The sequence below is a fragment of the Lithobates pipiens genome, unplaced genomic scaffold (assembly GCF_037356315.1).
Source record: "Lithobates pipiens isolate NorthernLeopardFrog02 unplaced genomic scaffold, aLitPip1_a1.2 Scaffold_13, whole genome shotgun sequence".
In the NCBI taxonomy this organism is placed as follows: domain Eukaryota; kingdom Metazoa; phylum Chordata; class Amphibia; order Anura; family Ranidae; genus Lithobates; species Lithobates pipiens.
In genome coordinates this window covers 115,033,933-115,059,316 of record NW_027507718.1, presented here as the reverse complement: position 1 = coordinate 115,059,316, position 25,384 = coordinate 115,033,933, and the positions used below count along the sequence as shown (strand labels likewise).

The 25,384-nt window shown below is 42.5% G+C and overlaps 1 protein-coding gene and 1 long non-coding RNA gene across 3 annotated transcripts in view; one reads left to right on the top strand and one right to left on the bottom strand.

Moving 5' to 3' along the window:
- TRABD2A (TraB domain containing 2A) overlaps nt 1-25,384 on the top strand; it is a 156,710-nt gene that overhangs the window by 11,398 nt on the left and 119,928 nt on the right. The gene's annotated exons all lie outside the window — the stretch shown is intronic.
- LOC143976028 (uncharacterized) lies at nt 16,270-17,244 on the bottom strand. The gene is made up of 3 exons (XR_013272460.1): nt 17,076-17,244; nt 16,644-16,777; nt 16,270-16,502 (listed from the first exon to the last, which is right to left on the bottom strand). It is a non-coding gene; the product is annotated as an uncharacterized LOC143976028 (long non-coding RNA).

Here is a 25,384-nt window from a genome sequence, read left to right as displayed (position 1 = left end):
TGACTAGAATGATTGGTTGCATGTACAGTAAGGTCCATAAATATTGGGACATCAACACAATTCTAATCTTTTTGGCTCTATACACCAGTGTTTCTCAACTTCAATCCTCAAGGCGCCACAACAGGTCATGTTTTCAGGCTGTGCATTATTTCGCACAGGTGATTTGATCAGTTTCACTGCCTTAGTAATTACTACTATCGGAGGGTAATCCTGAAAACATGACCCGTTGGGGCGCCTTGAGGACTGAAATTGAAAAACACTGCTATACACCACCACAATGGATTGAAATGAAAAAAAAGATGTACTTTAACTGCAGACCTTTAGCTTTAATTTGAGTGTATTTACATCCAAATCAGGTGAACGGTGTAATAAATACAACAGTTTGTATATGTGCCTCCCACGTTTTAAGGGACCAAAAGTAATGGGACAGAATAACAATCATCCATCAAACTTTCACTTTTTAATACTTTGTTGCAAATCCTTTGCAGTCAATTACAGCCTGAAGTCTGGAACGCATAGATGCTGGGTTTCATCCATGGTGATGCTCTGAAAGGCCTCTACTGCAACGGTCTTCAGTTCCTGCTTGTTCGTGGGGCATTTTCCCTTCAGTTTTGTCTTCAGCAAGTGAAATGCATGCTGAATCGGATTCAGGTCAGGTGATTGACTTGGCCATTGCATAACATTCCACTTCTTTCCCTTAAAAAAACTCTTTGGTTGCTTTCGCAGTATGCTTCGGGTCATTGTCCATCTGCACTGTGAAGCGCTGTCCAAGGAGTTCTGAAGCATTGTGCTGAATATGAGCAGATAATATTGTCCAAAACACTTCAGAATTCATCCTGCTGCTTTTGTCAGCAGTCTCATCATCAGTAAATACAAGAGAACCAGTTCCATTGGCAGCCATACATGCCCACGCCTTGACACTACCACCACCATGCTTCACTGATGAGGTGGTATGCTTTGGATCATGATCAGTTCCTTTCCTTCTCCATACTCTTCTCTTCCCATTACTCTGGTACAAGTTGATCTTGGTCTCATCTGTCCATAGGATGTTGTTCAACAACTGTGAAAGCTTTTTTAGATGTTGTTTGGCCAACTCCAATCTGGCCTTCCTGTTTTCGAGGCTCACCAATGGTTTATATCTTGTGGTCATCCACCACAGTTATTTTCCCTGGTCTTCTGGGTCTTTTGATGTTTCTGAGTTCACCGGTGCGTTCTTTCTTTTTAAGGATGTTCCAAACAGTTGATTTGGCCACACCTAATGTTTTTGCTATCTCTCTCTGAATGTACAGCTGTCAGAATATCCAAGGACTGTCTGCATTTGTTTAGATTCAGTCATTGGTTGGCAGTTTTCCATCCAGCAACCCACACCTGCTGTGATTGGACATAGCGGGAGCCAATCAGCAGGTCCCGCAGACCCAATGTTCTCCGCCACTTGGTGATCTCTCCTGGGAGAGGCAGAACGGTGGTCTGCCTATGTAAACAAGGCAGATTGCCATTCTCTCAGAGGGGGAGATGGAGACCTTGTGTTTCTGCTAAACAGGAACACAGATCTCTCTCTTTTTAGTCAAAGCATCCCCCACACAGTTAGCAAACACTCCCTAGGAGCACATTTAACCCTTTGATCGCCCGTGATGTTAATTCCTTCCCTGTCAGTGTCATTAATACAATGACAGTGCATTTTTTAATTTAGCATTGATCATTGTATTGGTGTCACGGGTCCCCAAGCAGTATCACCTAGTGTCAAATTTGTCTGCCGCAATGTCGCAGTCCTGCTAAAAATTGCTGATCACCTCCATTATTTTAAACTAGTAAAAATAAAAATAAAAATGTCATAAATATATCCCATACTTTGTAGACGCAATAACGTTTGCTCAAACCAATCAATATGCGTTATTGAGATTTTTTTACCAAGAACATGTAGCAGAATACATAATGGCCTAAATTGATGAAAACATTTGATTTTGACATTTTTTTTATTGAATATATTTTATAGCAGATAGTAAAAAAACATAATTTTTTTCTTTTTCAAAATTGTCTGTCTTTTTTGTTTATAGCGCAAAAATCAAAAACCACAGAGGTGAAAAAATACCACCAAAAGAAAGCTCTATTTGTGGGAAAAAAGGACATACATTTTATTTGGGTACAGTGTTGCATGAAAGCACAATTACCAGTTAAAGTAGCGCAGTGCCAAATTGCAAAAAATGCTGTGGTCGGGAAGGGGATGAAACCTTCCAGGGCTGAAGTGGTTAAAGTATCCATCATATATAATAATTGGTATGCTTGTGTGCTTTTGGGTTTAATGGCGCTTGCCAAACACAGCTCTAAATTCGCCCAATTCCTGCTAAACCAACCAAATTTCAGGCTATGTTTGGCAGGGTTAAGCCAATGTACCACCCTATGATTATAGAAATGTATTACAACAGATCTTTCAGAGGTCAAACTGTGTCTTCACATCCAACTGCCCTGTGATGTCTATGACCAGTTAATGTGATCCCAGGGCTGACTTGTGTGGAGTGTGCAAGGCTTTTGTTTGCTTTTTGTCTTGCTCTTAGGGCCGGTTCACACTGCGAGCCGCGGCGAGGCGTCTCCGACTTCCTCGCCGCGACTTGCAGGGGGGGTCAGGGGCGACTTGCAGAGGACTTCTGCATAGAAGTCAATGCAAGTCGCCCCCGAAGTCGCCCCGAAGTAGTACAGGAACCTTTTTTCTGAGTCGGAGCGACTCGAGTCGCTCCTCTCAGAACGGTTCCATTGTACTCAATGGGGACGACTTGCGGGAGCGAGGCGAGGCGAGCCGTGTCGCCTCGCCTCGCGCCGCAGTGTGAACCGGCCCTTACTTGGAATTGTTTATTTTACCCCAACTCTCATGGCTCTGCCAAGAACCTCATTCTCTGCAACCTGACCCTTCTTTGCTGCAGCCAGTGATCACAGGAGGCTGAAGTCTGTAGACATAACCATTACTGCTTCATTTGCTTCCTTTAGTTCATCTCCTGTTCCCATTATTGTAATTCCCATTTACATTTTAATTAAGCAAGATTCACACTGTTTGCTCTACCCTTTTATACAAATCTCACAATCAAGGCTACGGATTCTTCTTTGAAGGCAATCTTTCCGAAGTTTTTATATATACAGTGCCCTGAAAATGTATTCACACTCCTTAAAATTTTCCACATTTTTGTCATGATACAACCAAAAACGTAAATGTATATTGTTGGTATTTTTTGTAAAAGACCAACACAAAGTGGCACAAAGTTGTGAAGTGGAAGGAAAAAGATAAATGGTTTTCCAATTTTTTTTTTTTACAAATAAATATGTGAAAAGTGTGGCGTGAATTTGTATTGAGCCCCCTTTACTCTGATAACCCTAATTAAAATCTAGTGAAACCAATTGCCTTCAGAAGTCACCCAATTAGTTATTAGTCCACCTGTGTGTGTGATTTCATTTCTGTGAAGCCCTCAGAGGTTTGTTAGAGAACCTTAGTGAGTAAACAACATCATGAAAGCCAAGGAACACACCAGACAGGTCAGGGATAAATGTGTGGAGATGTTTAAAGCAGGGTTAGGTTATAAAAAAATATCCCAAGCTTTGAACATCTTACAAAGCACTGTTCAATCCATCATCCGAAAACAGAAAGTATGGCACAGCTGCAAACCTACCAAGACATGGCTGTCCACCTAAACTGACAGCCCGGGCAAGGAGAGCATTAAACAGCAAAGCAGCCAGGAGGCTACATAGAGCTCATACAGCGTTGAGATCCTCTGCATCTTTTTAGTGAAGTAATTACAGTAGTGTGTTTGGACCAGCTTGGTCCCAATGAACTATTTAAACTTCACTGAAATCCAGAGATCAATTTTAAAGGTGGGACTTTTGTCTTAGTATATGATACAAAATGATAGTGTTTAGTCTCTTAATGCATGTCCATCAGTTGTCTCAGACTGACAAAAGCAAATCTGCAGATGACTAATTGATTTTATCTCTGCAGTTATTTAGCAGTGTTGCTAGCTGTACCACTTGGAGAGAGGGTCCATAAATAAATCTGTTTGGTTGATGTACCAAAGGTGATTTTCACTCCTGATAAAGTGAAACTTCTTTCATATCAAACACTTAGTCCTGCCCAGGGCAGTTAAAAAAATTCTAGGAACCTATAAATCCAACTCACCATGACCTTATTGGCTTCAATCTAAGACAGAAACACATTTCTAGTACATACTGTACCTTGGAATATTAGCTGAAATGTAGTTAGTAAACCTTTCAATAACCAGGTAAACTCTGGATTACTATTTGCTAAATTCTGTAAACAGTGGATTCTGGCTTAAAATAATAGCTTTTTATTTAAGTAATAATATAACATCAAATGTAGTACATTTATAAGAACAATGTAAAATTGCTCTTTTTCTAGCAGCATACTACATAAAAGACATCAACTAACTTTAATATAAAGACTAAACAAAATCAAATAAACCTCTTATTTCCAACAGCCGGCTAAATCCAGGAATGGAAATGAGTTCAAGTAGACATTTTAGTATAATTTTCTTTGACCCTAGAAAAACTTTAGCCAAACCCCTGAGCTTCTCCTCTGTGCATGGCATACCAATCCTATATTAGTTACACCTGGTGTATAAACAATGCAGATTGGGACCACATGTAATTTGTGATTAGCCAGTAATATGGAACATGAATGCTGTTTCCCTGTGCATGCTCATAGTTTAGTTTTAACAGCTAATTACTAACTGGGCATTGATTGTCTTGTAATGCTTCCATTAGGGTATAGGCAGTATACTAAATAAAAATACAAAATGTTCTATGTACAGTATTATCATAGCAGGGATTTTAGAATCCTAATCACAAAATAAACACACTTTTAGAATTGTATATGTTAACATTTTCTAGTTGAAATGTATAACACATTTGACAAACTAAATTTATCAGTAGAGTCCAATCAAAAATATCCTTTCCTTTACAATGCCTTGAAAAACTATTCATACCCCTTGAAATGTTCCACATTTTGTCATGTTACAACCAAATACGTAAATTTATTTTATTTGGATTTAATTTGATAGACCAACACAAAGTGGCACATAATTGTGAAGTGGAAGGAAAATGCTAAATGGTTTTCAAATTTTTATACACATAAATATCAGAAGAGTGTGGCATGCATTTGTATTCAGCCCCCTTTAGGCCAGGTTCACACTATACTACACGACAATAGTACGACTTTCATCCTACTTTGCTCTGCGACATCAGTCCTACATTTTTCCTACATTGGTCCTACATTAGTCCTACATACATGAACAGGATACTACTTTGATCCGACTTTTCAGATAGTACGACTTGTCCTTTGACCAATTAAAACTAACACACAATGGGAGGGGCTACAGCAGGGATCAGGAAATAACACAATGTTGGATACCAGAGTAGGATGGTTAGGACAAGGATGCGACTTTGATCCTACTTCAGTGATAGTCAATGCTGAAGTAGGATGAAAGTCGGACCAAAGTAGTACAGGGAGCATTTTCAAAGTTGGATTGACTTGTGTCGGACCAGTTAAGACAGCTCCCATAGGGAAAAAATGATTTTCACACGTCATGCAACATGAGCTCCCAATGTCGGCGCGTTTGTGGGCGCACGCGCGCCGCCAGTGGCACGTGCTTGCCCCGATTGGCCAGTGGGGGAGCCAATCAGCGGGTCTGGCTGAAGTAAACAAGGCAGATCTCCATTCTGTCAGGCGATGACACTGAGATCTGTCTTCCTACTAAGCAGGAAGATGGATCTGTTTGTTTCCCAAGTCACACAGTCCCCCATGCAGTTAGAAAACACAAACAGGGAACACATTTAACCCCTTGATTTCCCTGGTGTTAACCCCTTCCCTGCCAGTGTCATTAGTACGTCAGTGCATATTTTTAACACTGATCAATGTAATAATGTCACTGGTTCCCAAAAAAGTGTCCAAAATGTCAGTTAGGTGTCCGATCTGTCTGCCGTAATGTCGCAGTCCCACTAAAAATCGCTGCCATTACACACTCGTTAACTGCGTTATTTGCAATCCGCTGTAAATAAAAATGCCAGAAATCTATCCTCTATTTTGTAGACACTATAACTTTTGCGCAAACCAATCCATATACGCTTATTGGGATTTTTTTACCAAAAATATGTAGAAGAATACATATTGGCCTAAACTGATGAATACATTTGTTTTTGTAAATATTTTTATATATGTATTATAGCAGAAAGTAAAAAATATATATATTTTTCAAAATTGGCGGCCTTTTTTTGTTTATAGCGCAAAAATTAAAAATGCAGAAGTGATCAAATACCACCAAAATAATGCTCTATTTGTGGGGAAAAAAGGACATCAATTTTGTTTGGCTACAACGTCGTACATCCGGACAATTGTCAGTTCAAATAATGCAGTGCTTTATCGCAAAAAATGGCCTTGTCATTAAGGGGGTAAATCCTTCGGGGCTGAAGTGGTTAATATTCGTATAAATACAGCTGTTTTGTGAAGCCCTCAAAGGTTTGTTAGAGAACTTTAGTGAACAAACAGCATCATGAAGGTCAAGGAACACACCAGACAGGTCAGGGATAAAGTTCTGGAGAAGTTTAAAGTGGAGATATGTTATGAAAAAACACCAAGCTTTGAACATCTCACAGAGCACTGTTCAATCCATCATCCTTAAATGGAAAGAGTATGGCACAACTGCAAACCTACCAAGACATGGCTATCCAAGTAATCTGACAGGCCTGGCAAGGACAACATTAATCAGAGAAGCAGCCAAGAGGCCCATGGTAACTCTGGAGGAGCTGCAGATAAAGCCATAAGAAGTCCCGTTTGCAGTTTGCAAGAAGCCATGTGGGGGACACAGCAAACATGTGGAAGGCGCTCTGGTCAGATGAGATCAAAATTTCACTTTTTGGCCTAAAAGAAAAACGCTATGGTGGAAAACTAACACTGCACATCACAATGAATACACCATCCCCACTGTAAAACATGGCGGTGGCAGCATCATGGTGTGGAGATGCTTTTCTTCAGCAAGGACAGAGAAGCTGGTCAGAGTTGCTGGGAAGATGGATGGAGCCAAATACAGGACAATCTTAGAAGAAAACCTGTTAGTGCCCGTTCACACTACCGCGACTTGTCAGGCGACTTAGCCGCCTGACAAGTCACGCTCCGTTCTGTACTATGGAACCATTCTAATAGGAGCGACTCAAGTCGCTCCGACTTAGAAAAAGGTTCCTGTACTATTTTCGGGGCGACTTCAGGCAACTTGCATTGACTTCTATACGGAAGTCATTTTGCAAGTCGCCGCTGAAGTCGTGTGCAGGTCGCGTCTGTGAGTCGCGCTGCAAGTCGCGTCGCCCCTGTGTGAACGGGCACTTAGAGTTTGCAAAAGACTTGAGACTGGGGCAGAGGTTCACCTTTCAGCAGGACAACGACTCTAAACATAGAGGCAGAGCTACAATGGAATGGCTTGGATCAAAGCATAATGGCCCAGTCAAAGTAGAAACCTAAATGCAATTGAGAATATGTGGCAAGACTTGAAAATTGCTGTTCACAGACGCTCTCCATTCAATCTAACAGAGCTTGAGCTATTTTGCAAAGAAGAATGGGCAAAAACTTCACTGTCTAGATGTGCAAAGCTGGTAGAGACATACCCAAAAAGACTGGCAGCTGTAATTGCAGCGAAAGGTGGTTCTACAAATTATTGAATCAGGGGGGCTGAATACAAATGCACACCACACTTTTCACATATTTATTTGTAAAAAAATGTAAAATGATTTTCCTTCCACGTCACAATTATGTACCACTTTGTGTTGGTCTATCACAAAAAAAACATTAAAATACATTTACGTTTTTGGTTGTAGCATGACAAAATGTGGAAAATTTCAAGGGGTATGAATACTTTTTCAAAGCACTGTATTTAGTAACAGTCAGTGGGTTCTATATTTGAATGTGTTATAATAAATACCATTTTAAATAAAATCCCAGGAAACCCCACTTTTTCTGGACAATAGCATGCTCTTCAGACCATAAAACAAGACTGTTGGGAAGTTCAATAATTACCCCTCAAAGCTCTGAAAGAAACATCACCTGTCCGACTTTGTTGCCAGCAAACTTGCATACTTCAGAGTCATTGTACATACACTAATCACCAAAGATTGTATTTCATGGACATCTGCAATTATTTATGTGAAAACCTCTTAGGCATTCCATTTAACGGATATCAAAAATTATCTGCTGTAAATTCTTCTATAAAATTGAACCTGACAAATATTGTCATTAGTTATGTTTGAGGCTGCAGACAGTTGACACACAAAAGTTGATTTACTAAAGGCAAAATGACTGTTCACTTCTATTTTGCAACAAAATGATCCCCAGAGCTTAGTAAATGAGGTGAAGCTCTACTGACTACCATCATCCAATCACGAGCAACCAAAAATGCTGTTTTTTTTCCCTTGCAAATAATTATATTTGTGCAAAGTGAAGTTGCACCACATTCACTTGGGAAACGTCTATTTGCCTTTAGCAAATCTACCCTAATGCTTGCTTTTCCATTACTCTAAAGATTGGTGTATAATTCAGACTCCTTCTTGCTGACTAGGATTTAAAGTGAAATATGGCCAAAGCCCAGCACTCCAGTGAGCGCTGAAGGGGCAGAGCAGAGAGCAGTGGCTTATAGTCACCACTTTCTGCTTTGTGAAGACCGAGAATTGAGCAATCAGCAGTCAAATGATCGCTCAGAACATGGACCTAGAGGCGGTGGGGGACAACTGCAGTATCAGACTGATGGTGCAGCCATATAGGTGAATATTATTTATTTATGGCACTTATATAGTGCCGTCAATTTAGGCAGTGCTGAATATGTACGGTATGTTTATTTTTGGGATTTTCCACACTTTTCCTTTAAAGTAAAACCTTTTTTTTTGGTTGGAAAAATAGAGACCTTTGTTAATCAGTGGGGTTCATTTACTAAAATTGGAGAGTGCAAAATCTGATGCAGCTCTGCATAGAAACTGATCAGCTTCTGACTTCAGTTTGTTTAATTAAGCTTTGACAAAAAAAAACTGGAAGCTGATTTCTATCCATAGCTGCACAAGATTTAGCACTCTCCAGTTTAAGGCCCCTTCCACAATGGGGCGGTGGATGCGCCGGTGGTAAAATGACGCCATTTTTAGTGGCTTTTTACTTTTATTTATTTTTTCTTTTAATTATTTTTATTTTGTGGCGCTATTTGGGGTGCTTTTAACCCCCGCTAGCAGGCGAGAAATGGTTAAAATCACCACAAAGCGCTGATGCAGCAGCACTATGCTGGCGGTATAGCCGCGCTGCCCCATTGATTTCAATGGGCAGGAGCGGTGAAGGATCAGTGTATACAAAGATACTGCTGACTTTTTTAGTGTCCTGCCAGTGCACCGCTCCAGTGTGAAAGCCCACTGGACACACAGCAGCTGCTCTTTTAGGGCGCTTTGCAGGCGCTATCTTTAGTGCTTGTAGCGCCTGCAAAGCACCCCAGTGTGAAAGGGGTCTAAGTAAATCAAACTTTGTATGTTGCTATTGAGCCGTTCAGCCTTGTATGTGAAAGAATGTTGATAAAGGCATTTACATGGACAAAAGCTAGCAAGGTTTTTTGGTTTGGACAGTGTCAATTGTAAAATAATCACATAAAAAAAAACACATTCTCCATTTACCAACGTCAAACATCAACTTGGATGTAACTTTTTCATTTCTAATATTATCCCATTAAATTTCCATAACTTTTTCTTGTAGTCTGTACACAGAGTATACCCGCATGGATCTACTTTGTTTTGGTTGACCTCATTAACCTTTCCCACACTTTCTGTTGAGGCTTTGAAAGCACAATCAAGTAAATTCACCCAGCAATCAAATCGTTAGTTGTCAAAGTCCGTTGATCCATATGGTTTTCTAGGCTGCATTGTATAAAATCCATTTTTTTTTTAAAACCCTAACTCTAGCCCTGAAACTAGGCACTAACACCTAAACTTAGTCATAGGCATTAGATGATGGTTTGACATGGACACATGTTGTTTGAAATTATTGTGACGTAAACACGCATGCTTGGATTCCCCAGGTATTTATGTCTTTATTCAGTAGAGGAGAGAAGATAAACCTCCTTGATGCTGGTCTGGCCTAATCTAAACTAAAAGAGTTAGGCTGCTTTCACACTGGGGCGGGAGCAGCGTCAGCGGTAAAGCGCCGCTATTTTTAGCGGCGCTTTACCGTCGTTTTAGCGGCGGTGTGCGGGCGCTAGCGGGGTGGTTTTAACCCCCGCTAGCGGCCGAAAAGGGGTTAAACCCGCCCGCAAAGCGCCGCTGCAGCGGCGCTTTGCCAGCGGTATTGCCGCGGTGTCCCATTGATTTCAATGGGTAGGAGCGGTATAGGAGCGGTGAATACACCGCTCCTTCACCGCTGCAAAGATGCGGCTAGCAGGACTTTTTTCACCGTCCTGCCAGCGCATCGCTCCAGTGTGAAAGCCCTCCGGCTTTCACACTGGAGTTAAAGGGGCCGGTTTTTTTCAGGCGTTACACAGGCGCTATTTTTAGCGCTGTAACGCCTGAATACCGCCCCAGTGTGAAAGCAGCCTTAGAACTGGTCAATCCTCTAATCTCTTAAAATTTTTCAGCCAGGGCAAAAAGATGACCTTTTATCTATAGGTACCTTAAGCTAAACTCCATGCTTTGCAACTTTCATTAAAGTCTACTTGAAATACCTATTAAAGAGGAACTGCAGTCTGCTCACATAATTTGTAATACAAACATCTTTGCCATTCCAAAGCTTCCCTCCAACCACTTTACATATTATTTCATTATACTGTGATTCTGTACCTGCCTGTTCACTTCCTGAATTTACACAATCACGCAGAGGCACACCTCCAGCTCTGCAGCTCTCATTGACCCTCTTATCACTCACCCCCCTCCCTTCCTGGCAAAGAGTGAGAAAGAAAGAGCTGTGCATGATGTCATAAGCCTTCCCCCTAGGCTTTTTACCAGACAGGAAACAGGAAGTGGGCTGTATAAGGTATTTACTGGCAGAAAAAAAATGTTTTACTATCCAAAGTTAAAACAACAACAAGGGCAGAAGATTTAATAGATGGAAAGATGAAAAAAATTACTGAAGTTCCGCTTTAATTTAAAGCGGTAGTAAACCCTCCGATGCTATCATAACAATTAACATATACCTAAAGACCATGTAATTCTAAATTGATTGATCACTATAAGTTTATGTAAATAATTTATCTTACTATATATTCCGTTTATTTTCTAAAGCGTTATCTCTTTAGTAAGTCCGCGCCATCTCCTTTGTGGTCTTCCGCGTCTTATTGTATTTGCATTTCCGCCCACAGTTCTTTCTGGTCTCTGTAATCCCGCGCGTGCTAACCTTCTTGCTCTTTGGGAGCAATGTGTCTGAAGCATCGCGGGATGTTGGGGCTGACGTCTACATGAGGAATTGACGCAGCCCCGACATAAACAAAGAATTTTTCCGGCAGAGGCTCTGCTTGCCGGAATGAACGGGGATCCGGCGCATGCGCGGTACACTTCTCCACTCGTTAATACAGCTGAAACTTCAAAACGAAACAGGTAAAAAAAAAGGCTACTAGCAATCGATTTAAAATATGGATATGCACAAATAAATGTAAAGTGACAATTTTGACTATACAACCACTTTAAAGCAGTAACATCATCTCTGTGCTGGTACATAGTCTGCACAGACAGCAGAGCTGTAGGAGGAATCCAGCAGGCCCATTCTTTACAGGCTACCTGCAGAAAACTACAGAGAGGTGGATAGAAAACCAGTCACCCTGCACAAGGAGGGAAAACAACACAACAGTGAGTTGGGTCTTGATTACAGGAAGCTCCTGCACAGAGGCAATGTTTCACACTAGTCTCCTTCACAGATCTGAAAGCTATATACAAAGAAAACAAAGATTCCCTTATGAATACATATGCCTCTTGTATTTAGATTACATTTGCTTACCCCAGACTGCAGTTTTAAGGCCTCTCTCACACTGGCATTCCTTCTGTTATTTTTTCTTCCATCTATTGAGTTATGGAAAATGGACAGGAATTCATTTCTATGGGTAAACAGATGTAAATGTGTGATCATCTGCTTGCATCCGTGTCCAATCCATAGCCCCCCCATGATGAGGGCATGTGGCCTGGTATGGTTCATAAGGGAGGACGCATGCTTGTCGCCCCCCCCCCCCCCCCCCATACACTTTCCTGGCCTGCCAGGATACATGTTTTATCTTGTATAGATTTGGGGGGGGGGGTGCTTAAATTGTTTGTTATATTTCTTGCCTGAGGTCACCCCAAAATACATACCAAACCTGAAAGACCTGGCATTGATTATTTGTATTTTGTTAACGCCGACCCACCCCGAAATCCATATCGGAACCGAAGGGCCTGGTGTGCGGATTGGGGGAGGGGACCTCACACCATTTTTTTCTTCCTGAGATCCTCCAGAATCCATTAATCCCTGCCGCTATGGATTGGGAATGGGGGACAGCACACCATTTTAAAAAAAAATTCTAATGTCAGCTTGTTTTCATTCTGCTGTTAGTGGGAAATCTACCATGGGCAGCAGGGATGAGTCATGATGGTTGGTATGAACTCTCATGGGTGGATGTAAACTGATGTAAATTGAACTGAACTGAAAACTGATGTAAACTGAATCTGTTTTTTCATTGAAAAAACATGACTGAATGCATGATGCCTGTGTGAAAGGGGTCTAAGGCAGGCCATAGACGGTGCAAATTTCTATAGCCCCCAGCGATAACCTCAAGTAAATCTGGCAGGTACCCGAGTTTATTGATCGAGATTCCTAACTGTCTATGGCAAACCTAAGAGAGCGCAATAGTGTAGGTCTGTCTGATTACATAGTAATCCATACAGGAAGAAATAGTAATTTACAAATATATAAATATGAATGCAGTAGATTGGGGGTAGGCAACCCCCAGCACTGGTGACGCAATCGGCACACAAAGCCTCTTTTGCTGGCACTTGACTCCCTCCCCATCAGCAGAGCAGCGCAGGGAAGTGTCAGTGAGACACCAATGCATTCCAATTTCAGAATTCCCCACACAGCACCTGCATGAATGGGGGAGGGGGGCACTGTGTCCCCACACAGTAAAAGGTGGGAAATTGTTTGGTTCTCTAACTTTGCTGTAGCTGCAATCATCAGCTTTTGTGATGGGGAAGAGATTGGGTGCAGTTCTGCGGGGGGGGGGGGGGGGGGGCTTTCCCTGTTTCCAGAAGGAGGGCTGTCTTGGCCACTGCTAAAGCCAATCAGAGTCCTGCTAGCCCCGTCCACCATCTGGAGGAAGATGACTCGCTTGGTTGCCACAACCAATCTCAGAAAGAAGGGATTTCCTTGTCATTGAGAAAACACAATCAGGTGACAGTTTGTGGAATTACTGTTAAACTTCTGGGAACTTTGTTATAATTATTCCTGAACCATAGCATCACTACTGAACAGCCAGCACTCTGTGTCCCTTTAAGCCACAGCCAGTATTAAGCGCAATGAAAATCACACCCAACCACTTTTTCTCAGCTGCAGGGTCCCAACTTATGATCCTGCACACAGGCCCACTGCTTTCAGAGAATGCCCCTGACCCGCGCTCATCATTGCACATCCATTCCATATGCTTGTATGTGATGTCACATACAAGCACGTGGGCTGGATGCGAGAGGTGGATCAGCAGGATGAGTGTGCCAGGACAGGTAGATGTGTCTCATCTCTGCTTCCTTTCACCACTCTACATATCACACATATCATAGCTGAGAAAAGGGTACAGTGATGGGAAAAATGAGTAGAAGTGGTTCAAAGGTGAAACAGAAGAGCAAGAGGTTACAGTGGTCTGGCAGATGTGTAGGGAGGTACAGTGGTGGAGAGATAAGAAGGGGGTTCAGCAGTGGGACAGAAGAACAGGGGGGGTACAGTGATGGGCCAGATGAGCAAGGGGGGGGTCATTGTTGGGCCAGATGAGCAGGGGGGTTCAGTGTCAGGGCAGAAAAGCAGGGAGGTAGAGCAGTGGGGCAGATGTGAAAGAAGGTGTATTGGTGGGGCAGATGAGCAGGGGGTTACAGTGGTGGGGCAGGAGAGCAGGGGGAACAGTGGTGGGAGACAGGGGGCACAGTGGCAGCGTTTGATGGCACAGTGGCAGTGTTTGATGGGCACAGTGGCTGCAATTGATGTTTTTTTTTCAAAAAATGTTTGCCCCCCCCCCCCAAAACAAATTTGAGCACCAGCCGCGTACACACGATCGGAATTTCGGTCCGCAAAAGACCAATGAGAGTTTTTTGGCAGAAAATGCGACCGTGTGTATGCTCCATTGCTCTTTTGCTGGCGGAATTCCACCCAGCAAAAGATTGAGAGCATGCTCTCAATTTTTTGGTCAGGAATAGTTCCTATCCAAAAATGCGATCGTCTGTGGTACTTCCGGCATGCAAATTTCCTACGCATGCTCGGAAACAATTCTATGCATGCTCGGAAGCATTGAACTTCATTTTCTTGGCTCGTCGTAGTGTTGTACGTCACTGCGTTCTTGACGGTCGTAATTTCAGCGAACTTTTGCGTGACCGCGTGCATGCAAGGAAAACTTGAGCGGAATCCTGTCAGAAAAGCCGTCGTATCTTTTCCTGACGAGAAATCACATAGGAGAGTTTCCTTTGAGATAAAGGGAAAAGAAGCAGGGGGCCTCCTAATAGTTTTACTACGGGGTCTTATTAAACATAGTTACATGATCAAACATGGTCTGCTTAAGGCAGATTGAAAAACTCCACAAGGACAAAAGTTTCTATTCTATTATTACTAATCAGATTCAAACCTTACTTAATGCAGAGAGAGGGAGAGGAAGCTACTTAGTACAAGCTTTAGAATGTGCCGCCAGGCACAACACGACCTGCTTCTGGGTCCTCTTCAGCCTGTGTATGGAGACTGCAGCCCCAGTCTTTGCTATGGGAAAGTCATACTCTGCAGGATTTCTGAAGGGCTCCATGAGTACAGATCCCTATAGGAATTATTGGTTTCACAATCACAAGCTGAAAGGGACTCAGTGAGGTGCCCAGCTGAGCTGGATTGAGGACAAAGGTGAATATCGGACTAGGTGGGCTTCTCTTCAATATGCCTCAAGCTCTAAAGGGTTCATACTGAAGACAAAGTATTATGGTGGTATGTAGCTATAAATCTATTCATGCAGCTGGGCAGGCACGCTGTGTGATCACTATGGCTTCATCTAGGTACTGGAAAGTCTGTGGTTATGATGTAATAATAGTTCTTGCAGTAGGAATGTTAGAGATTTACCATGTAAAACAATTCCAGCTCAGAAACTTCTAATTTCTTATACAGTTATATAGAGTTTTTCAGGATGAAGCAGATGATTTTTACCACGGCTAATCCTTTTGGGCCAGGCAGTGGAGTCTTTGGCACAGAACAGATACTGTTGGCTTTGTACATATGTAGGTCTCATAAATACAAATTATCCTTTATGCACACTGTGTACTGTTTACTGTAGCCAACAAACTAACAACCCTTCATAGCTTATTTCTCATGGGCTTTCTTCCTAGGTCTCATTAGCAAGCATATTTTATTTATGTGTGTTTACAGATTGATGTGTATGTGTGCTAAGTTAAAAATGTCAAAATATCTTGATTCCACTTTTTTTTTTTTAAATCCATTTAATTGTTCAGCTGCCTGAATTACCTGTACATGTATATCAAAATCTGGTTAATAATTCTATAATTCTTCCATGGATTAATCCCTGCAGCTATCTACAGAAAGATGACATCATTGATGAGATAATGTTCAGATTTTCGTATTATGGGAATTATTTGTGCTTAACCACTTCAATACAGGGCACTTTCGCCCCCTTCCTTCCCAGCCCAATTTTCAGCTTTCAGCGCTCTAGCGCTTTCAGTGACAATTGCGCAGTCATGCTACACTGTACCCAAATGAAATTTTTATCATTTTGTTTGCACAAATAGAGCTTTATTTTGGTGGTATTTATTCACGACTCCGTTTTTTATTTTTTGCGATATAAGCGCAAAAAAGCGGAAATTTGGAAAAAAAAACAATATTTTCTTTTTTCTATTTTAAAAGAAATCCAATAAATTCAAATTTTGTCATAAATTTAAGCCAAAATTTATTCTGCTACATGTTTTTGGTAAAAAAAAATCCGTTAAGTGTATAATAATTGTATAAATATTGTATCCAAGAATAGGAAAAAGGGGGGGGGCAGGGGATTTTTTTACGGTACACTATATAAAGAGACAGAGATTTCTTAAAAAAGAATTCATAGCTTTAATGTTGGAAATATGTTAAAATTATTTTGGAAAAACCAAAATAGCAAAAATATAATAGCAAATACACTTTTTATACAAAAAATTACATGACACAAAGTATAGGGGATCCTGAAAATGTTAGTTGCTGAGAATGATCATGTATCCTCCCGACATGTTTCGCGTTTTTGCTTCTTCAGGGGAGTATGCAACTAACATGAACATAAACACAAAAAAAGGTTTAAGAATACAGAAAATACATTTATGCCATACAATTAGATACACATAAATTTCAGAACATTAAGTATGAAATTGGTCTCAATTTGCTCAGTCCAAGGAGGTACAATGCTTACCCAGGTATAATCATTCCCGGCATCGCAACCCACAAGCCAATAGATGGTGAAATAGATGGCAAGAATTAGGTGACAGGATCAAATGCTAAAAACAACCCAGCCCCATGCAGGGCATAGATGGAGGTAGACAAGCGCTACAAAGATCAAAAACAAAATCCAGAGATAAGTACCAAGTTTACAAATCCAGCACAGGTATTAAAAAATGTTAGTTTATAACAGAAAGGGTAAATGATATCAATCCCTAAATTATAGGAGGGAATTGGGGCTGAAAAACATGCCTCCATAGTAGAACATGAGATGCTCATTATCAAAGGAATGAAACGATTGATTTTAATTACGCCTAATTAGTATAAGGGTTATAAGAAGTGGCTACTGGGGATATACTGCCAATCTACTGTTAAAGAGAGTAAAAGGAATAAAAATTATTTTTACCTGCAGTTAGAGTCAAAGATGAAAGAATTAATTCCATATGATAATATTGGTGCAATACAAATGCAACAGATTACAGAGAAAGAATCAATTGATTCATTGTGGTGTTTTATAAATTACAGAGTGCAGCGGTATGCTGCCACTGCCAGGCTTGCTGAACCTACAAGCAAATAAAAAGAAGGATGAATAGATATAGGTATAGAAGGATGAGAAACGGTGTTGTAACAGTATGAAGTTCAACTAAAAAGTATATTTACCAAAAGGAAGAGTCAACGTGGCGGTAGTATCTGTGCTGAACCTGCACTACAGATGAAGTGACAGCGCTGCCTATTTGTATCCCCCATCCATCGAGCCGGCGTCTGACGTCACCGGCTCGATGCGGACAGCCATAGGTGGAAGCAGTGAGCATGTGCAAAAGCCTTCCGAGTCGGCATTTGAACTACCAACCCCATAATGCCTCAGTGCTGACACGAGGTTCATTTGGATAAATGCTGATGGAGATAGGGCTATGCTAGCTCTCCGCCCTTAAAGGGGCGGGAAGACACAAGCCTGCATAGAGGGCAGATGAAACGACGATTGTCATGGCTTTTAACCCTAGAGGGGATTACATGCTCCCTTCCACCTCAAATCGGGAGCCGCCTGGGGATATGACCCAGCGGCGCCCTTGGGTGTCCATATGCCCTTGCATACTTGGAGCAATGCAAGGGCATATGGACACCCAAGGGCGCCGCTGGGTCATATCCCCAGGCGGCTCCCGATTTGAGGCGCTACTTCTGATGGACGTTCCTGAACGTCCTATCAGGAGTAGACGGCTCCCACCCGGCCGTATATGTGCATTGGCCGGGTGGGAAGTGGTTAAAGGAGAAATGTAGTCTTTTACTTAGACTAGAGTAGGAAAAGATTGGGCTTCATGTACACTGCTGCTGATAAACGGACGTTTAGTAGCAGTTGGCCGTTTTTTTTCAGCTGCCCCTGAACTCTCCTCTATGTTATTTTTTGACAGTACATGTACACAGGGGTGTTTATAGTTGTTTCTAGGCAGTTGAGTTTAGAAGCATTTATTGGTAAGCAAAAAAATGCGTTCAGGAGGGATGTTCAGAGGCATTTGAAACGCTAAAAATGCCTGTAACAGCTTGTAAATGCATGTAAATGCGGTAACGCACATTTAGCCAGGTTACGTTTAGAGACATTTTTCATTTTTGACTATTTAAAAAAAAAAAAAAAGAGCTTCTAAGTGCAAACACGGCTACATGCAGCAAAACTACGTAAACTGAGGTGTGGAGGATCCTGGACCAGTTGCTCAAACCTAGAGAAGTTTCTTGATTGACTCTATTAACATAAAGGGTTTAATTTATAGTGCCGACGTCATTATAGATCAGTGAATCAAAATTGATGTTGATAGAGACAGATGTTACAGAATTTTTCATCCTAGCATCAGAGGGAAGATGGCTCATGATTTCATTGACTGCTGCTATATAATTACTTATATTAGCATGTACTGCATCTTTCCACTTAAAGGAGTTGTAAACCCTCGTGTTTATTCCCCTTAATGCATAGGATGAAATGTCTGACAGTGACCAGCCCCTAGCCCCCCTGTTTTACTCACCTAAGCCCATTCTTTCCCTCGGCGGAGACGCGCTTACCTTCTCTGCCTGGGGTTCTCGGCTCTTGATTGGATAGATTGATAGCAGCGCAGCCATTGGCTCCTGCTGCTGTCAATCAAATCCAATGACAAGGTGCCAGGGGGCCGGGCAGAGTCTGGCATTCTGTATCTATGCACGCAAATGCTGGACTCGGGAGTATGCCTGCAAGGTAACTCCCAGGGAGAGCTCCGCCGGGGACCCCAGAACACAAGGTTCGGGGCCACACTGTGCAAAACAAACTACACAGAACGAACAAACTGCACAGTGGAGGTAAGTATGATATATTTGTTATTAAAAAAAAAAAGGAAGGTTTACAATCACTTTAAGTGATATATCGTATCTTAGAATAAATGTTATGTGCTGTAAAGTCCCTCTCCCCCATTCATTACTATATTCATTTTCTATACCATAGGATGTTAACTGTTTTTGTGATTGGGCTGAATAACCCTGCTGCAAACCGAATTTCAGGTAGAACATCAATAGTGAAGGGACATGCTTTTGTCTAGGGTTGCACCGATATCGGTATCGTTGCTGATACTAAGCATCTGCACAAGTACTTGTACTCGTGCAAATGCTTTGATACCTAAAACTGATACCTTTGCTGGGCGATTCGAGCCCATACAAAACAAATGGGCTCAAATTGCATTGCAAAGAATCGCATGCAGTTTCCCAAACAGCTCCTGTGTGAACCCAGGCTTGCCATAGTGACTTGTGAGGAACTGCATGCGATTCGTATAGGAATTGCACTGCATTCCTGTTCAAATCACATGAGATTCTTTGCAATGCGATTTGAGCCCAATAATTTTGTATGGGCTCGAATCTCACTGCAAAGGTATCTGTCTGTACTAGGTATCAACGAGTACTTGTGTACAAGTATCGGTACTCATACTCACCGGTAAAAATCCTGTATCGATGCAACCCTACTTGTGTCATTAAAGATGTCTTATTAAGAAACAGGTTAGATTGTTTGTGCTGCTGTGAATATTTTGCAGTTAATTAGCAATAACTTCTGTCATGAGAATGTGTTTAGATCTTTTTTGTATTACTATAACAATAAGATGTAGATATTTTCTAGAAGTCCCACCTGTATTAGTTTCATGAGGTATATACCATGGAACACAATTTCATTGTACCATACGCAAAGGTTTGAATTATGAGCTATGCAAGTTGCAGACCTAAGCTTGTAGGGTAAAGCCTAGTACACACGGGCCAAATGTCGAGTGGCAACAGCCAGTCCAATAGAAACCGACAGACATTCAGCCTGTGTGTACTGCAGCCGATTGGACAGAGGATGGACGTTCGGTATGTATTGATATATATAATATATTGGAGGCTACCAAACATTAGATGTGGTGGCTGCATTAGTTTTCTTTTTTTTTTTCCCCCTCCCCTTTTTCCCCACAGAACAACAGTGCCTTCCTCTCCCTCCATGGAGTATGAGTGCCTTTCTTCTCCCTCTACTGAACACTAATGTCTCCCCTCTTCCCCCAGTGAACATTAAAGTGGTTGTATACTCAATTTTTTAACTTTTACCTACAGGAAAGCCTATAATAAGGCTTACCTGTAGGTAAAAAAAATATCTCCTAAACCTGTACGGTTTAGGAGATATTCCCCTCGGTATGCGCCGCTGACTGCAGCGGCGCATGCGCACAAGGGGATTCTCGGCCTGAAAATCCGGCAGTGGCCGGCCGACCGGAATGAAATCTCCCGCTCACAGCGCCGGAGCCGCGATACCCGGAAGAAACGCAGAGGGAGCATGTCAGCTCCCTCGGCGTGGATCGGGCCAGATGTCGGGGCCTTGTTCTAAGGTAAGTATTTCATAATGAGCTAGTATGCACCGCATACTAGCTCATTATGCCTTTTGCTTTGCAGGTGTTAAAAAAAAATAAAAATTGCGGGTTTACTACCACTTTAATGCCTCCCTTTCTCCACACTAAGCACCACTGTACATTTCTTGCCCTTCACCATTTCTTTTCTCTCCCACTGACCACTAACTTTAAGCACTCCTTCCATATTTTACTTCCACTGACCAGTGACCCTGACTCCCCCCCACCGACCACTGATGCTGAGTATCAATGCTAGACTTTTTTTTCTCCCACTGACCACTAATGCCATCCACTTTTTTCTTCCCTTTGATGAAAGCCTAAGCTATATTTTTCTCCTGCTGACCTGCAATAAGAAGGGCACTATGATACATTGGGGGTTATTTTACGAAAGGCAAATCCACTTTACACTGAAAGTGCATTTGGAAGTGCAGTCGCTGTAAATCTAAGGGGTAGATCTGAAATGAATGGAAGCTCTGCTGATTTTATCATCCAATCATGTGCAAACTAAAATGCTGTTTTTTATGTTCCTTGCATTTCCCAGTCGGATCTACAGCAACTTTAATTCCAAGTGCACTTTCAGCAAAAAGTGAATTTTCCTTTAGTAAATAAGCCCCATAGTGCTGATCGCTGCGCTCTATACATTGGGGGTTATTTACGAAAGACAAATCCACTCTGCACTGCAAGTGCACTTGAAAGTGTAGTCGCTCTAAATCTAAGGGGTAGATCTGAAATGAGGGGAAGCTCTGCTGATTTTATCATCCAATTATGTGCAAGCTAAAATGCTGTTTTTTATTTTCCTTGCATGTCCCTCTCAGATCTACAGCGACTTTACTTCCAAGTGCACTTTCAGCACAAAGTGGTTTTTCCTTTAGTAAATAACCCCCATTGTGTTGTAAATAACTTAGTGCTTACCACTGTACATTACATACTTCTTATGAAAGTATTTATAGCCTTAGCAGTTGCTGGTTGCTAAGTTTCAGACTATTTAAATGAAGTTCTTTAACTAAATGCTGCCTGCCGGCCGTCAAATGACGGCCAGGCGGCGCACCTATTGTGGCGGGAGGGCGTCATATGATGTACTCCCGTTTAAACAGGGAATGCGCGCGGTCGTGCGCGCATCCCTGTTCCTTCGGTGCCGGCGTGTCACGGAGACACCGCTCGCCACCAGGGGGGGGGGGGTGAACAGCCATTGCGCATGGCTGTTTACCACGTGATCACAGATGGTCACACCCCCACTGTGCATGGCGCATGCGCACGATCGCGAGCGCTCTGCGCGTGTACGTCCTGGCGGCGTGTGCCCGGGAACACTGCTCATCACCGACGCTGGTAAACAGCCATTGGCTGGCTCTTTGCCCACGTGATCGGCTGTGATCCTTTCTCAGCCGATCACTAAATGTAAACAAACCGCAGTAACGAGATGTTACCGGGTTCTCCTCACACACCGATCGTGTGTGAGGAGGAGATTGCGGTAACATCTCGTTACCGCTTACAGTGTACACCAACACACACTGATTGCCCGCCCCCCAATAAAGAGGACCTGTCACCACCCATCATAGTACCTGTCACTCACAGTCCATCAGAGTAACCAAGTACCTGTCACAGTCCAATCAGAGTACCCGAGTACCTGTCACAGTCCAATCAGAGTACCCGAGTACCCGTCACAGTCCATCAGAGTACCCGAGTATCTGTCACAGCCCATCAAAGTACCCGAGTACCTGTCACAGCCCATCAGAGTACATGAGTACCTGTCACAGCTCATCAGAGTACCCGAGTATCTGTCACAGTCCATCAGAGTACCCGAGTACCTGTCACAGTCCATCCGAGTACCCGAGTACCTGTCACCAGACCATCAGAGTACTCAAGTACCTGTCACCAGGCCATCAGAGTACCCGAGTACCTGTCACCAGGCCATGAGAGTACCCGAGTACCTGTCACCAGGCCATCAGAGTACCTGTCACCAGGCCATCAGAGCACCCGAGTACCTGTCACCAGGCCATCAGAGTACTCAAGTACCCATCTGCAGCCCATCAAAGTACCCGAGTACCTATTTGCAGCCCATGCCTCATAGAATATATGTTGGGGTGTTTGCTTTCCAAAATTGGGTCATTTTGTGGGTAATTGCACTGTCCTAGTGCTCCAGGACCTTCAAAGTGTGATAGGTAGGAATGAAATGAGATGTGCCATTTATGCTCCTAGAACGCCTGAACGTACTACTTCAATGTTCGGCCTCTCTATGTGGCCAGGCTGTGTAAAAGTCCTACACATGTGGTATCGCCATACTCGGGAGGAGTAGCAGAATGTGTTTTGGGGTGTAATTTTTGCTATATACATGCTATGTGTTAGAAATATCTTATAAATTGACAACTTTGTGTAAAAAAAAATGCGTTTTCATTTTTTTTTCCACATTTTCCAAAAACTTCTGGAAAAAATGAACCGTTCAAAAGACTCATTATGCCTCACAGATTATACGTTGGGGTGTTTGCTTTTCCAAATGGGGTCATTTTATGGCCAATTCCATTGTCCTGGTACTCCAGGACCTTCAAAAGTGTTAGGTGGCTGTGAAATGAGATGCGTCATTTTTGCTCGTAGAACGTCTGAAAGTGCCACTTCAATGTTGGTGCTCTGTATGTGGCCAGGCTGTGTAAAAGTCTCACACATGTGGTATCGCCATACTCAGGGAAGAGTAGCAGAATGTATTTTGGGGTGTAATTTGTTGTATGCATATGCTGTGTGTGAGAAATAACCTGATAATATGACAATTTTGTAAAAAAATAAAAATAAAAAAATAAAATCTTCATTTTGCAAATAATTGTGGGAAAAAATGACAACTTAATTAAACTCACCAAGCTACTTACTTAATACCTTGGAATGTCTACTTTGTAAAAAGGGGTCATTTGGGGGGTATTTGTACTTTCCTGACTTGTTAGTGTCTCAAGAAATGAGATACACCTGATGTACTAAAGGCCTGATCAGATGTGATCAATTTTCAGTGATTGGCACCATAGTTTGTATAACTTTCACAAAGACCAAATAATATATACTAATGTGGGTTATTTTTACCAAAGATATGTAGCAGTATAAATTTTGGCCAAAATATATGAACAAAAATTACTAATTAGCAAAATTTTATGACAGAAACTAAGAAAAGGCATTTTTTTCACAAAATTTACGTTTTATTTTATTTATAGCACAAAAAATTAAAAACCCACTAGTGATTAAATACCACTAAAAGAAAGCTCTATTTGTGTGAAAAAAAGGACGCAAGTTTTATATGGGTACAATGTTGCATGACTGAGTAATTGTCATTCAAACTGTGAGAGCGCTGAAAGCTGAAAATTGGTCTGGTCAGGAAGGGGGTGTAAGTGCACTGTACTGAGGTGGTTAAAGTGGTTGTAAAGCCTTAAGGCTGGGTTCACACTGCTGCGGGGGGAGATCCGGATGTGATTCGCACCGCAAATCACATCCGATCTCCGTAGCGATGCGAGTACAGCCATACAGATAGTATGGCTGAATTCGCATCGCTCCCGCAGCAAACTCGCACGGGACCCTTTTTTTGGTCCGCAACAGAATCGGATCGCATGGGGGTTCACACCATGCGATCCGATTCCTGTGCGAGTCGGCAGATCGCACTGCGACATGCGGACGGATCTGGGGGTGTCATTAACATATCATTGACACTCCCAGCCGTCCGCATAGGGCAGTGTGAACTGCCGGCGGAAGGTGTGCGATGCGGGAAAACGCCGCGGATTTGCGGCGTTCCCGCATCGCAGCGGTGTGAACCCGGCCTAAAGCGGAATTCCACCCATATAAAAGTCAGCAGCTACAAAAAGTGTAGCTGCTGTTTAGATCAAAGCTGTTGCAGCAGTCCCCGTACACCACTGCGACTGGCGTCATGTCTCCTGGAGTTATTTCTGGGTTCACAAGCTCCGGTGCTGTGATTGGCCGCAGCTGCAAAGACGTCACTCCCGCGTGTGTGCACGGGAGCCGCCTGTCACAGCACAGGCACTTTCAGAGCCGTTGCTTCAGTGCGAATGCGCTGATGTCATTGGCACATGCGCACTGAAGAAACGCCTCTATATGGTAAATATCTCCTAAACCGTGCAGGTTTAGGAGGTATTTACAGTATCTACAGGTAAGTGTTATTATAGGTTTACCTGTAGGTACAAGTGGTGTAACTTTAAGGGGAAGAACCTTCTGTGCTGCAGCTACCCTCCAGACCCCCCCCCCCCTTTTTTTTTTACCTGAGCCCAATCCAATCCAGCGATGTGCATGAGCGCAGCAGCTCCAGTCGCTGTCGCTCTCCTTATTGGAAAGATTGATAGCAGCAGAAGCCATTGGCTCACACTGCTGTCAATCAAAAGCTGTAACTTGGGAGCAAGCCCATACAGGTACCCCCCTGGAAAGCAGCTTTCCGTTGGAGCACCCCATGAACAAGAGGAGACAGTAGTGCCGGCGGGTGACACCAGAAGAGGAGGATCAGAGCTGCTCTTTGCAAAACCATTGCACAGAGCAGGTAAGTATAACATGTTTGTTATTTTTAAAAAAAATTAAGGTTTACAGTCACTTTAAGGTAGGCTCACACAAAATTTCAACTATTTGTCCATATTTTATTTTATTTTTTACAGATGTTCCTTCAGTTTTATGTGTGTCTGTGAAACCCTCATTTGTGGTATGGTACACAGTGAAGGAATCTTTTGTGGGTACAAAGAATGCAGCATATGTGTGCAGTGTGTATTGTGACTAGACTTAGACTATATTTACCCATGTTCCTTTACTATGCCCAAAATCCAGTCCAGTTTAAAGCGGAGGTCCACCCTAAAATGGACCTCCGCTCATCTGATCC